This window comes from Hylobates moloch, unplaced genomic scaffold (genome assembly GCF_009828535.3).
Source record: "Hylobates moloch isolate HMO894 unplaced genomic scaffold, HMol_V3 SCAFFOLD_11, whole genome shotgun sequence".
NCBI classification, from domain to species: Eukaryota; Metazoa; Chordata; class Mammalia; order Primates; family Hylobatidae; genus Hylobates; species Hylobates moloch.
In genome coordinates, this window is record NW_026652286.1 from 99945702 (window position 1) to 99960265 (window position 14564).

The following is a 14564-nucleotide window of genomic DNA, read 5'->3' on the forward strand; positions in this document are numbered from 1 at the left end:
AGAGAAAGGCCAATTGGATAAAGGTAATGACTGTGAAGACGGACCATGTGGGAAACAGATTCAAGGGGTATTAAGAATTTACTGTTCCAGTGGTTGATGGGGAAGAAAGACAAGAGGAATCAAAGATAACTGTTTTGTTTTTTGTTTTTGTTTTTTTTAACTAGAGTAAATGAGTGGATAGGATGCTTATTGTTACATGAGGGAAGAAGAAGATAAATAAAGGAAAAATGTATTTGCCCACATGATGTTCAGAGGATGAGGGGCTTTATATGTGTTGGTTTCTGTTTTCTTAATATAAGATGAACTGCCTGATCAAAATTTTTGTTGCAAAATTTTAAAAACCAATATCTTCTTCTCCAGCTGTCTCCCAACCCCAGATTTTTTTTGGCTTATAGTTCTCACTGAGTAGCCACTTTTTCAATTTGCTCTTCTTGGCATTTTAACTTCCCCTTCACCTCTTAGCACGTCTGCCATCTCTTCCTGCTCTGGGTGTCACTTAGCTCTGAAAACACAGGTATTGGAGTGTAGCAGACTGACTCAGAGTCCTCCCAAGATGCAGATTCCACTGAAATCCAAACCCAAGGGGTCTACAAAATAGGTATGTTCAAATTTTTTTGTTTTCATTACTGACTGTCTCCTATTTTAAGGCACCCAGATTGCTTTGGGGGAATGTAAATCAGTGCTTTCTTCCATTGCCGACTTAATGACCTTGTGATGTTAATTGCTCTTTCTCCATAATATCAACTCTTCTGCCCATATCTCTCAGAAAAATTACCTAACCCTTCAAACACAATCCAAGAGGACTTCCCCATCCACCTAGGCAGAATGCAACTATATCATACCAGAGTTTGTATGTGTGTGAGCATATATATATAATAAGGTAAAGAGGGAACTAATATTCTAAAAATATATAATTCTATTATATATTCTATTATATAATTCTATTATTAAATATATTCTATTATTATAGATTTATACACTATAATTTCTGTATCTATAATTATAGAACTGTAATTTCTTACCACTAATTGCAAAATGGGAGGCTCATCAGGTAGAAGGAGGGAAGGACTCTAGTTTCAGCAGTTTGTATTTAGAGTACAAACATTGAAGGAGAATGACATGGTGATAGAACCCAGCTTAGAAGAAATAAGACTTACTAGTCAGCTTCATTCAGCAACTTGTATCTCAAATGTTCACTAAACACTTACTATGTGCTCTATGGTCCTACTTTATGTCCTTGGCATTGGAAATTTTTTAAATGAATATGAATTGATTGTAATAGAAGATCAAGTAGAGCTCAACTCAAAGTGTCATGGGAACTTGGATGCAGGAGAGACAGCTGTACAGCTGTCAGGGGATGTGTGGAGGTGTGGGGAGTGCAGACAGTGGTTAGAGAAGGTATTCATAGAAGAGGTGATATTTAAGCAATACTCAGTAATATTAGTGGCTATGGCATAGGGCATATAGGTGAGAAAGAGGATGGAGACCGAAAAGAAATAAGAGATGAGGCAGAAGAAACATGCTGGAGTGATTTATCTACCTGGAGAGGTGCTCTGCTCTGCATTTCATAAACAACTTCTATAAAAGACCTCATAAACCTATGTTTACAAGTGTTTGACCACTCTAGATATTATATCTCTATGCAACTCACTCTTTAGTCTTTATTTGCTTGGATATTCTCTTTCAAAAAGATGTTCTATAATGTTTAATTGAACTTACGATCACAATTTCAGACAAAAAGCAGTTCCTTCTGCCAAGGCTGATTCCTGACCCTGGCACTCTCCTAATCAATCAGCACTGTGTATTGTGCATAGGCCAACACATGGGATATTCATGAAATGTATCAATTCATTCTTGCATTGCTATAAAGAAGTACCTGAAGCTGGGTACTTCTTTATAGTACCTACCAAGAAACCAAGAAAATAGGTTTCATTGGCTCACAGTTCTGCAGGCCGTACTGGAAGCATAGTGGCTAGCCAGCTACATAAAATAAGGTAAAAGGAGAAGTAATATTATAAAAAAAAGAAATATAATTATATACTATAATTTCTATAACGGTAATTATAGAATTGTAGTTTCTTACCATTAACTGCAAAATATGAGACCCATCAAGTAGAAGGATGTAAGCACTCCAATTTCAGCAGGGAGGCCTCAGGAAACTTACAATCATGGCAGAAGGCAAAGGGGAAGCAGGTTTGTCTTACGTGGCCAGAGCAAGAGGAAGAGAGATGGGGGAGGTGTCACACAATTTTAAACAACCAGATCTCGTGAGAACTCTGTCATGAGAATAGCACCAAAAGAATGGTGCAAAACCATCAGGAACTGCCCCCATGATCCAATCACCTCCCACCAGGCCCCACCTCTAGCATTCAGGGTTGTATTTCAATATGAGATTTGAGTGGGGACACATATCCAAACCATATCATGAGGTGTGGTGGTGATGGAGAATTGGAGTTAAGAGAGAGGGATAGCATAATCCAGAATAAAGAAACAGAAATCTGTCTTAGTCCTCAAATTCCTTAAAATCTCATTAATGGAGAAAACATGCTAACCTGAAGTGACTGAAGAGCAGTTAAAAAATAACCTTCAGGCAGCTGCGTGTTCTTACCATCCCAGCTGAGTGTGAAGTGGAAGAGTGAAATTACTGGCTGCATCTGCATGGGTACCTTAGGAAGGCTTGCTGAGCTGGCATTTGATGCATTCCATGTTTCTGTGGGGGTGCAAGGCAGGAGCAAGGCGGTCCAGGCACAGAGAGGAAGAGGAGGTGCCCAACGGAAGGACCAATGCCTAGTGAAAACACTGGGGAAACACACTAGACTCGAGAAGTCCTTAGATGCTGAGTGCCTGGCATGGCTGAGAAACTGGTGCCCATTTGTTTTCCAGACTCAGAATCAACATTCATAGAAAGATTAAATTTTTTTAAAAAAGGACTTACTTTCTTTGGCAAACCAGTAACAGGCTTTGGGATTTGCTTTAAAAATTTTGAATAATCCTATTAGCAGCTTAGAAAAATGGGGTTATTTTAATGACAGAGTATACATATCTATATATTTCCCATCCACCAGTGTCTGAAGGAGATTATCCACACTAGCTGAAGGCTACCCTCTTTGCAGGGTTTATCCCTGTCACGAGGTTTGGAGAGGCAGGAGGGGAAAAGAGCTGCTCAGTTACTCTTCCGGCGCCGAGTGTGCTGGATAATTGCATCTTTTGCCCACTTGCCAATGGCATTTAGACTAGTTCTCATCCATGTCAAGTCAGCCCAAGCCCAAGAGGGGCAGCATGGTGCATAAACCATGTTTATATCTCGTTTCTGGCCCTCACGTTTCACCCACAAAATGGGAATAGCAATAATATTAAAGACATGAGGTTGTCTCAAAAATTAAACAAAACTATGTGAGTTGAAGCACCAGGTTAGGGGAGTAGACCACTGGTTCTGGTGGTTATTCATGTTAGTCTGATGTCTCTGACGTTTGAGAGCCTATTTTGTAGTTATGTTTTTCAAATCAGCTTCTTTGACTTGGACCAGGTAGGGTTTATTTTCTGGTTTACCTGCTGGGAGGTAGAGAGTGTAAAAGCAGACTTGTTCTTGTGTTATCTGCCAGCATGAGGATCTAACCAGTGAGGATCATGTTTCAGCAACATCATGTTGGTATGAGAATATACATAATTTTTTAATGAGTGTGAGTTGTATGATTTTTTAAGACAGAATATTGCTACATGATTGGATTTTCTTAGCAATCATTTTTATGCCACCTAATCACTTTTTTTTTTTTTTACCTCAACTTCAAGAATTGCCTGAACTGTGGACAAGAGAAACATAGATGCTTACCTGAGAAATAGGCTTGGATTTCTTCCAATGCCTTCCTATCTCTTTGATGTTGTTACTTGCAGGTATCAGACTTGCATTCTGCCGGGAACATTTCTTCTGTGTGTTGTAATGATTCATGCCCCCAGGATAATGAACAAGACTTGGCAAATACTGGGCCCTGATACCTGAGCCAGCAGAGAACATCCACATCAGGGAAGCCAGTAGTCAGAAGGCCCGACTAGGAATGCCGTTTAGAATTTGCAGACAAAAAAGTCATTAGCTACCAAAATCTCTTTTGATTCTATCAAAGGGCAGATCTGGTCTGTTTCTTAGATGTATTTTCCTTTACTGATCACTTACATTTTCCATTATGAATCTTTATTTCAATTGATAAGAGAAGTAAGAAAAATTTTGAGAGATAGTTCATCATCAAGGAAATCTATGGAAAGGCATGTATAGACACTTTCTTTATTCTTTTAAAAAGGGTGATACTGTGAAAATAAAGCTATAACTTCACTTTCATTTAATAATCAGGTGAGGTAAGTTTATTTTGGGCAAGGGTAGAGGAAGAGAAGGGGCGATGCAAATAGAGGCATACACAGAGTAGATGTTGCTTATGCGTTGGTCAAATCAATAAAGAGTGGGAGGAAACAAGGAAGAGATCTGTAGAGGGAGGGGAAGAGAGTGAAACTCATGTAGAAGGGAAAGAATGAGAGAAGCATGGAGTCAATAAAGGAGATGGAGGAAGATGCACACAGAGACGGTAGATGCATCTGGGGAAAGCTGCTGGGAGTCACGCACAGCTTTTCCCCTTGTAGTTTCAGGGGGCTGTTGCCTGTTGAAATGTTAACCGATGAACTTTTTAAAAATACTCTTTCAAATGTTAATCTTTACATCAACTCCCCTGTAAATTGGATAGCCATAGCAACCCAACACAGGGTAAATCGTTCCTTGTGGGTAGCAGCCCATGATGGCGGCTAGAGGGTCAAGGAAATCCATGGAAAAGTCAGATGCCCCTGGGGCAGAGATCCCGAGCCCAGGCTGAGATAATTACCTTGATATCTTAGAGGCGACTGGAATCTAAGTCATTGGTCTGGTCAGAGAGTGGCCCTCCAGGCCTGGGGGTCATGGGGTTGGGTGCAGAACAGGACCACACCAAGAAGGGCCTCTGCTCCTGCACATTCCACATCTGGTCAGCCTCAGGGTTTAGCTGCACTCCAATGCACAGGGCAATGTCACAGAGGAGTAAGCAAGGGCATTCTTTATTTCCTCCCAGGCAGAAAACAAACAGCAACAAGAACAACAGAAGATTCAACACAGGAGCAGCCTACAAAATGCAGGCTGTAACCTCGGTGGTATTGATTGAGTGCACCTGTCCGTCTTCATTTTAAACTGTGAGCTTGATTGCTGGCAAGTTTATAGGATTATGGGTTTAATTGGATGCCTGTGTTTTACTAGATGTAAGTGAAATTTATGGCTGTGGGGTTTGTGGTGCCAAGGTTTACCTCAGTCATTGCCTCCCAGCCCAGAGAGGGCTGAGACTCCTGGAGCCAATTGGAGCGAGCTCAGAGGCTTGCGTGCAAGGGAGGCACCTCTGGGCCTGCATGCGGGCTGGGGTTACATGAGGAGCAGACAGACCAGGTGACAGGAGCCAGAAGCTCGGGCTGCATCACGGACCTCCCTCGCTCTATGACCTCATTGAATGCTAAAAGGAATGAGTAATGGGCATCCTGGAGAAATTATTGATATTTAGTTAGATCCCCAAGTGCTGGCAATGCACAGAGACTGGCTCACTCTGATGGCTGCCTTGCTTTTTTCTGCACACTGCTGCCATGAAGAGTTTAAGAAGGGCTCTTATGAGAGGCCGAGGGCTTTGGGAAGATGGAGAGGTGTCGTTGAAATGCTTAAATCCTTTGAACATAGGGGTTCAGGGTACTTATCATCTGGCATTTAATAATGTGTGATATAGATTTAAATTATTGTTTCATATTTTGAAGGGTGATTGCTCTTAATAACTCATCTAGCCTCACAGCAGCTATTTATTCACTGAGCACATTGTTTGCTGAGTACCTAACATGTGCCATTCCTGGGGATTTTAGGTGAGAGTAGGAAATATTCTTCTTGTTTTTTTAATTTTACAGATAAGAAAACTGAAGTCCAGAAAATTTATTTCCTTCACCTGGTCACACACAGATCTCCTGGTATATTCAGAACTAGAACTCAGATACTTGATTCCCATTCAGAAAGAACCTGGTCAGCTGGTTGGGGGTTAAAGAGCACAGAAAACACCAATGAAAAAACGTCCACTGAGTAAGGGAGCCTTGTACTTCTACTTGGCTGCTCAGAACATTCAGATGCTCATTTTCTGGTTTTATTGGTTTTGGACAGTTGTACTCGTCGAATTAAGTGACCTTCAGAAAAGTGAGAGATTATAAATCACATGGTTAGTTTCTTCCAACCAAAGATAATAGGACACTGGCTGATGAGACTCAGTCCCAATTCTCTGTTATAGAAATGCATTGCTTGCTCATACAGTTGGCTTGGGATGAGGCCAACTCTGGGTGGGGCCCAGATGAAAGTAGCAAAGATACTATTATAAAACAATTTGACATGGCAAAAACAGTAAACATTTAAACTATTACTTACATGCCAGGTACTGTGGGCAGCACTTTGCTTGCACTATTTCATTTAATTCTTAAAAGCACCCATTTTATAGATGAGAAAATTGAGGCTTAGAGAGATTATGTAATTTTCCCAGGGCATACAACTTCCAAATGGCCTGAACTAGGACTCTAGACTGCTTTATTATGACAATAGTACCCATGACTTTAATCGCTACACTCTCCTGTAGAATATTTTGAGCTATGTTGCGATAGACACCATTGTTTTATAAACGATGTTGACACACTGTTTTAATATAATTTAAACTTTTCAAACACTGGTCTATCAGGTAAGTGAATACGTGCTTAATAGAAGATGAGATAATGCTGAAAAATTAGGGTGGATAAAACATGGAAGAAATTGACAGTCAGTTCAAAACGGTGGGCTTGATGTGGTGGCAGTAGAGAGCCTTTGAACGCTCTTGAGCAGAGAAGTGCTATGATGACAGCTGCACTGTATGGGCTATTGACGTCCAGGTAAAGGGCTAGTGAGAGAATTCAGTAGGAGTGGAACTTCCAAAGCAAAATTTGAGAACTTGGTGATTTATTGTACTGAGGAGTGTGTGGTCTCAAACACAGCAATCAGCTAGTTATGGTAAAAACTTGGTTTGGGGGTCCAGGTTTTGATGTTGGGTCTTAAATGTGTGTGCAGTTTATGGAGATATCCAGGAGCACTTTGGCAATTCCAGAATGGAGATCCAGGGAAAGTAGGCAGAGGCTGAAAATATGCATTTGCATGTAAATCAGCATAGAGGTGCCAATTTGCAGGAGCTTAGAAAAAGCAAGCGATCTAATGGAACCAGATGATAAAAGACCTCAGGAGTCTTATTTTGAGAAAGAGGAATTACAAAGAAAGAGAAGAAAGCAAGAGAACAAGAGATCCATGCGGGATAAAATTTCATGAGAAAGAGAATAATGAAAGATTTTAAATTCTTTAGAAAAGTCAGAGAATAAGGGCTAAGAAACAACTGTTGGTTTAGTGATGTAGAGATCACTGGCATCATTGGGAGAACCATTTTGAGAGACTGATAAGAGGAAGCTGTCTTGCAAAGAGTTAATGGATGGTTAGGATATGAATGCAGTTTTCTTCACTGAGGGGGCACACAACTTCGTTGAGGGGATAGATAGCAGTTTAAAAATAACAAGAGATAGATTAGCAAGACAGCAGAAGGCAATTTTATTTTATAGTTAAAGAGAGGTAGAAATATGTTCATAAATAAAGCAAAAACAGCTAGAGCAGAGAGAATGGCTCAAGCTATGAGACAAAGGGTGGGGGAATTTTTGATACAGCAAGATCTTTGTGAAAGGAGAAAGTGGTAGGAAAACAACCTAGGTGGTGAGTTTTGTTTTAAGAGGAATCATGGACTGCTTCTGTTTAGGAGCTTTGAATGAGAGAGAGCAAAGAAAGGCATTCTAGGCTCATGGCAGGTCAAGCACATAATTTTCAGGATCACCTGGGAGTGAGATGTGTGGGGTGAGATGGGTGAGAAAATGGGTGGGTTGGATGGATGAGGAAATAGGAACATTGGCAACTACCAGGGAGAATGAAATGTGGAGCTGATATGAAATAAGGAGGTGATGAGATTAAGATGAGATGGAAAGGCCAGCTGAGTTCAATTCAAATGACTTGTTAACCTTTTAGCAAAATGGCTAACAAAAATTAAACATATTTTCATGCAATTCTCTAGTTGCGTTTTACAGCCGTGGAGGGTGAACAGAAAAAGCAAAGGATAGTTTACTAAAGTTGAGAACTATCACAGAGAAAATGTCACAGAAAGTGAGGCATTGGAAGGTGGTGGTGAAATGACTCATGTAACATTAAGGTGAGTAGGAAGAGGAATGAGCCAGGAATGGAGTTACAAGAGAATAAGGAGTGGCATGGTTCCTGGAACCTGTGGCTAAGAAACCCAGTTCAGTAGAAGTGACAGCGAAGGAGAAGTAGAGAATAAGAAGAGAGAAATCGTTTTTAAAAAATGGTTGCAAGTTCAAGAACCTGAGTGGTGGTGATGTGCGGCTGTGATGGTAGATAGATTAGCTAGTCTCTGAAGGTGCTAGAGAGTTATGAGATCATCAGAATAAATATTGGCATATAGTTTCAGGGAAAGATGGCAGAAGCATAATGGAATTCATATGCTGATGTTAAGGGAGAAGCTGTGAGTGTCCTGGAGCTAGGTTGATGGTGAGGACATTATGGTATGGGCTTCAAGTAGTGGCAGATGTCTGGGGATGGTGAGGGACACTGTTCTGGATGCTGTGGTGTGCACAAACTGATCCCTTCTGGTTCTGGGTGTCCAGGATCAGGGTGGCAGAGTGGAGAAATGGAGCTTATTAGGAGGATCTCTGAGGAAGACAATATGTGTAATGGTTACAAGCATGGGTTCTTGATCAGACTACCTGGTTTCTATCCTGTTTCTGTCACTTCCCAGCTGGGTGGACATGGATAAGCTATTCGATCACCCTGTGCCTCAGTCTCCTCATCTCTAAAGTAGCAATAATGGTGAACTCACCTCATGGGATTGCTGTGATGATTGATTAAAATAATTAAAAGAGAGTAGCATAAAACCCACTATATGATATGTACTCAGTGAAAAATAGCTTGCTGCTGCTTCTATTTCTTCTTCTGTTTCTCCTTCTCCTTCTCCTTCCCCCTCCTCCTCCTTCTCTTCTTCCCCCTCCTCCTCCTCCTTCTTCTTTTTCTTCCCCTTACTACTCTTCTTCTTCTTCTTCTTCTTCTTCTTCTTCTTCTTCTTCTTCCTCCTCCTCCTCCTCCTCCTCCTCCTCCTCCTCTTCATGTTATTGGAAAGGATATATAGGAAGGAAGTGGTGTTATCAAGGAGAAAAGTAGTTTTCAATTTATGTGGCCACATGGGAAGGAGTACTTAAAGAAAGTATCAAAGATGTAAGGGATTTTGTCTATAACAGAATTGGGATTCCAAGGTTCACCCTAGTTCTGCCCCTCAGGGCAACAGAGCTCTTTAAGAGGTAAGGGGTACAATTATTTGGGGAGGTGACCAGGGGCTGGTAAAGGAGGAAAGAATTTCTGCTAGGCTATTAAGAGTGAATCATACAGTAAAGGAAATACGGGGTTGAGAGGACAGAGAAAGAAACATTTTTAATTAGATCATTTTCCCCTAATTTTGGTTTTGATTTGCCTTGTAATCAGTTAAAAACATGCTTTGCTATCTTTCATGAGAATAGTAATCTGTAGCATTGCTTCAGAAAATTTTAAGTTTTGAATGCAGGGAGTTTTTGCCGTAGGTTTACCGATAAACATTAAATTTAATGAAAGTCTTCTGTTTTATTAATCGGTAGTTTCTAAAATTTTTAAAATTATTTTATTAATTTGAAAAAAGTATGTATTAGTATTAGTATTTACATTCCTAATAAACCCTCTGCCTTGTAAAATAACAGATACCAAAGAAGAGAGAAAGTTTTTCTTGCTTTCACTGGGAAAGGAATAGACACCCAAGAAAATGGCTCTGAGGGAAGTAGGAGAAAGATTTGTGAGAGATCAAAGAGATACGTGAGTCATAAATGTAGGTTTCCGTGACAAAAAGAACTTGGGGGTGGGAGAACAAAGATTTTTAAAAGCACTTTAACAAAATCTTTGTTATGAAGATTTTAAAGTTTACAGAATGGTTGGAAAAATATTTCAACGAATAACAATATATTTGCATCTAGATTTGACAATTATCAATCTTTTGTTGAATTAGTTCAATCTACCTGTCTGGCTATCTTTACCCACATTTATTTGGGACCATTTAAAAGTAAGTTAAAGATATCATGGGGACAGTTTTAGTTACTTTTTCTGTTTTACAAACCCCTCCAAATTTAATGGTACAAAATAACTACTGTTTCATTACACTCATTCTATGCATCAAGAATGCACAGAGGAATGGCTTGTCCCTGGTCCACAATATCTGGAATTTCAGCCAGGAGTATTCACATGTCTGGGGACTGAAATTATCTGGAAGATTCTGGGCAAATAAGCTCAGGAATGACTCAAACTTTGGGTTTAGTTGGGCCTGTGGACTGGAATAGCCAAATGTTTCCCCTCCCTATGCTTTCATCCTGGGCACAGTCCTGGAAGGGAGGCATCTCATATCATGGTGTTTGGGTTCAGAATGGGAGCCTCTTAAGAAAGGGACTTTCAGAGAAGGATGTTGTAGGAGAACCAGATGGAACCTGCATGGACTTTTCTGGTATCACCTCGGAAGCCACGAATCATCAGTTCCACTGAATCCTGACAGTAAAAGTAGGCATAAGCACACTCATGTTCAAGTGGAAGGGACAAAGATCCCCCCTCTTCAATGTGACTGTGAAAGGATTTGTAGCTATATTTAAAAATCACCATAAAACAGTCTTCTATATAACTCAATTCCCTTATCATCTAACAAAAATACTTTCTGAATTTCATCTAATATCAATTATCTCCCAATTATCTAAAAAATCTCTTTAATATTTAAATTTTATTTTCTAAGCAGGGTTCCAATAAAGGACAATGCATTAAAATTCTTATTCTGTCTCTTAGATAAAGGGCAGTTTCTTAAAAGTCTTCTGGTATAATATGCAGTATGACATCATTCCCCATTTGCCAAACTGTGGACACAGCAAAAGTCTAAACAACTCTTTAGTGCTTGCAGGGACAAATTTGAAGTGTGCCTTTGTTTTAGATGCCCTAAGTATGCTGAGAATAACCTCAAATCAAACTGATTAGATTAGGATCATTCATTCCTTCAATAATAACTAATTGAGGTCATATTATATTCCAGGCACTGTGCTAGATGCTAGGCATGAACAAGACAAAAATAAAATGGAGAAAAAAAATAAACAAAATCCTTGCACTCAATCAACCTACACTCAGGCAGGGTAGACAGAAACTCAATAGGCAATTATAATATAGTGGGATACCTGATATCATGGAGGGAGTTACCAGGTCCTCAGTTCTGAGGAGTCATTTCAGATTATAATGGGGATATAGATATGTCTGTTGGTAACTCACAAGGCAAGTGCTATAACAGGTATAAGAATAGAGCTTGCTGTAATCCCAGCACTTTGGAAGGCCAGGGCAGGCAGATCATGAGGTCAAGAGATCGAGACCATCTGGCCAACGTGGTGAAACCCCGTCTCTACTAAAAACACAAAAATTAGCTGGGTGTGGTGGTGCATGCCTGTAGTCCCAGCTACTCAGGAGGCTGAGGCAGGAGAATTGCTTGAACCTGGGAGGCGGAGGTTGCAGTGAGCAGCGATCACACCACTGCATTCCAGCCTGGCAACAGACCGAGACTCTGTCTCAGGAAAAAAAAAAAAAAAAAAAAACAACTAGAAGCCTGGTGACGCAAGCACATTTAGTGACTCACTTCCCATAAAATAAAATTCAAATGACTTGTGACCTAGCATATTTTGTTTTATCTCTCTTCTTTTCACTCTTCTTTTCTAATTATTTTCCTATGTCAAAAAGTGTGTCCCTGTGTATTGAGTAGTGGTTCTTTTGTGTTGTCTGGCCTAGGCCATTGCCCCATTTGGCTCGTTTGTACACTTTATTTCAAAAGTTTAGACTTATCACTATTATGTATTTAGACTTATTTCTGGGCCCATACACAAAGCCTACAAATTTTCCTCCCCACCTCTTTGTTTGCCTCCCCTCGGGTTTTTCCTGTGGAAGTTGGAAAGCTGATGGGCTCCCCCCTGACTCTGCCATTTTGGACAACATCACTGCTGCTCACTAGGGAAGCAATAAAGCCTGGCTCATTTGCATGAATCTCTGCAGTGGCTCTTCTGACCCCAGGGCTGTTAGAAGTACTCATTAGATCCTCTTTAATTAAATATGTAACACACATCATGCCATCGAGCATAGAAAAAAAAGATAGAAAAATAGAAATCTAACAACGGTTCCTGCTTCTAATTAAAAGCAGGCTGTTTTTGCCTCAGAGCAAGCTGAGGACAGTGCTTTCATCCTGGGCACAGCCATGGAACCCCTGGTGCCAAAGCCCAGGGGGCAGGGATGTGAAACTTTGGATGTGCCAAGGGGGCTGAGCTTTGTTGGGTGACACAGGCTCTCCCTTCTCAGTGGGTGGGATCTAATTTCAGCTCCTGATATGTGATTCAAGGTGAGGACAAGCTTTCATTTCCTTTCATTCCACTTTTCAAATGTCCTTCGATTGAATACCATATAGTGGTATTGTAGGTAAACAGAATGTGAACACAGTGGGATGGTCTTACCAACCAAAACCTCATAAAAGCTCAAAGAAAATGAGCCACATGCATCAGTGGCTTATATGTGATGCTGGTAGGAAGTGAAGGGGCAGATTGGCATGGGGGCAAAGAGGCAGTCTCCTACGGAGTCTTTGTTATATGTAGAACTGAAGGTTGAAAATAACATCCATTAGTAGGAGACTTCTCCATTCCACTTCTCATAGTCTTGGTTCTTAGACACCCCTTAATTTTTCCTCCTCCTCTCTCCTAATCTCTCTCATTTACACTCCACCCTTGTCAATTCTCTTTCTTCTAGTGAACCTCAGAGCCACTCCACCCCTACACTTGAGCTGCCTTTCTTATTAGATCCGAATCTTGAAACAGCTTCCCCATGCTCAACTAAGTCAGACTGTATCTTACTTACCTTTTCGATAGTGATGGCTCCTGAATTTTTGTAATGGAAGGATAACGTTGTTGTTGGAAGGGAGGCATGGCAGGAAAGGTGGATAAAATGAAACTTATCCTGAATCTACATATTCATTGCAAGCCGCTTTTGATTGTTTGATTTTTGTTTGTTTGTTTGAGGTATCCTTGAAGGAATGATGGATATTCTCACCTTAGGTGCACTCTCAGATAAACTAGGAATTCTGGATCCTTTGTAAGACTTACTTGAAGTAAAAAGGAATTTTCCTTTTTAGTCCTGCTGTTCTCCTTGATTTTTCATTTCAGATGTCATCCAATCTACTGTCCTAATGGCCATCAGGGAAAGCAAGGAAGGAGGAAATTCAGGGTATTTATTGGTCAGATTTTCTCTCAGCTCATTGGGCACAAGACCTGTTACATCTGTTAAGGTCCTTCAACTGCAAGCACATTCATTTGCAAGTAGTTATTATGCCCTATTATGTGTCAGGCCCTATTTCAAATGCTGAGAACACATCAGCAAACAGAAGAGACAATGTCCCTCCTCTCATGGAGTTTACATTCCAGTGTGAAGAGTCAGATAAAACAAACACCCAACTATATGAAATGTCAGGTATTAAAAATGCTGATGAAGTGGGGAAAGGCAGGTAAAAGGGTAAGAAGTGATAGAGTTTCTAGTTTAGACAAAATGGTGGAGAAGCCCTCTCTGTTGTATGCATATTTGAGCACGGACCTGTGTGAAATGACAGAGTGAACTATGGGGATGCCTGGGGGGAGAAGAGTGCCAGAAAGAATGGACAGAACATTCAAAGGCACTGAGGCTTGAGCTTGGAGTATTTGAGGTTATCAAGGAAGCTACTGTAGCTGGAATAGAGGGAGTCAATAGGAGAGGCTGTAAGATTCTTCCAGTTAATTCTAAAGCATCAAAGTCACCTTTTAAACTTGCTACTGCTTGGAACCACTCCTGTGTCTTCCTTCCAATGTGGGAAGATTTTCATTGGATAAAGGAGATGATTGTCTACTCTTTGTCATATTCCTAGTTTGGTGGCAGTTTAAAAAATCAGTGTATGAAACTGTGATCTTGGACTACAGGAAGCCCTTCCGGGGTGCACTGTTTTATAATCCAAGCAGAGAAATGAGAGACACCAAACATAGACAATAACACTCTCCATGTTTTGAACATTGCAAGACAGGAGACAGACACAGTCAAGGAAAAGGACAAATCAGGAATAACAGAGATTTTAAACTTTCTGTGTAATGTAGGTAGAAGGGGATAGATTTGGATAGAAAAGCCTGGAGTTGATTTTAGGCACAGGGAAAACAGCTAAAGTAGAACTAGAGGCTTTGTGGTTCAAAAGAAAACAGAAAATAGCTAAGTAAACAAATTGGAGTAGAGATCTGAAGAATGGGATCAAGGGCATAGCTTATGTGTTACAACTGGGAAAAGTACTAATTCTCCTGGTCTTGAGAGGAGAAAGGAC

General features: G+C 40.4%; 1 long non-coding RNA gene across 1 annotated transcript in view; it reads left to right on the top strand.

Annotated features, from left to right (window-relative positions):
• Positions 1-494: 494 nt before the first annotated feature.
• The window catches only part of LOC116476243 (uncharacterized), a 66474-nt gene continuing 52404 nt past the window's right edge, over positions 495-14564 (top strand). Inside the window, exon 1 of the long non-coding RNA XR_004250173.2 lies at positions 495-598. This is a non-coding gene — a long non-coding RNA (uncharacterized LOC116476243). The remainder of the gene's footprint in view (positions 599-14564) is intronic.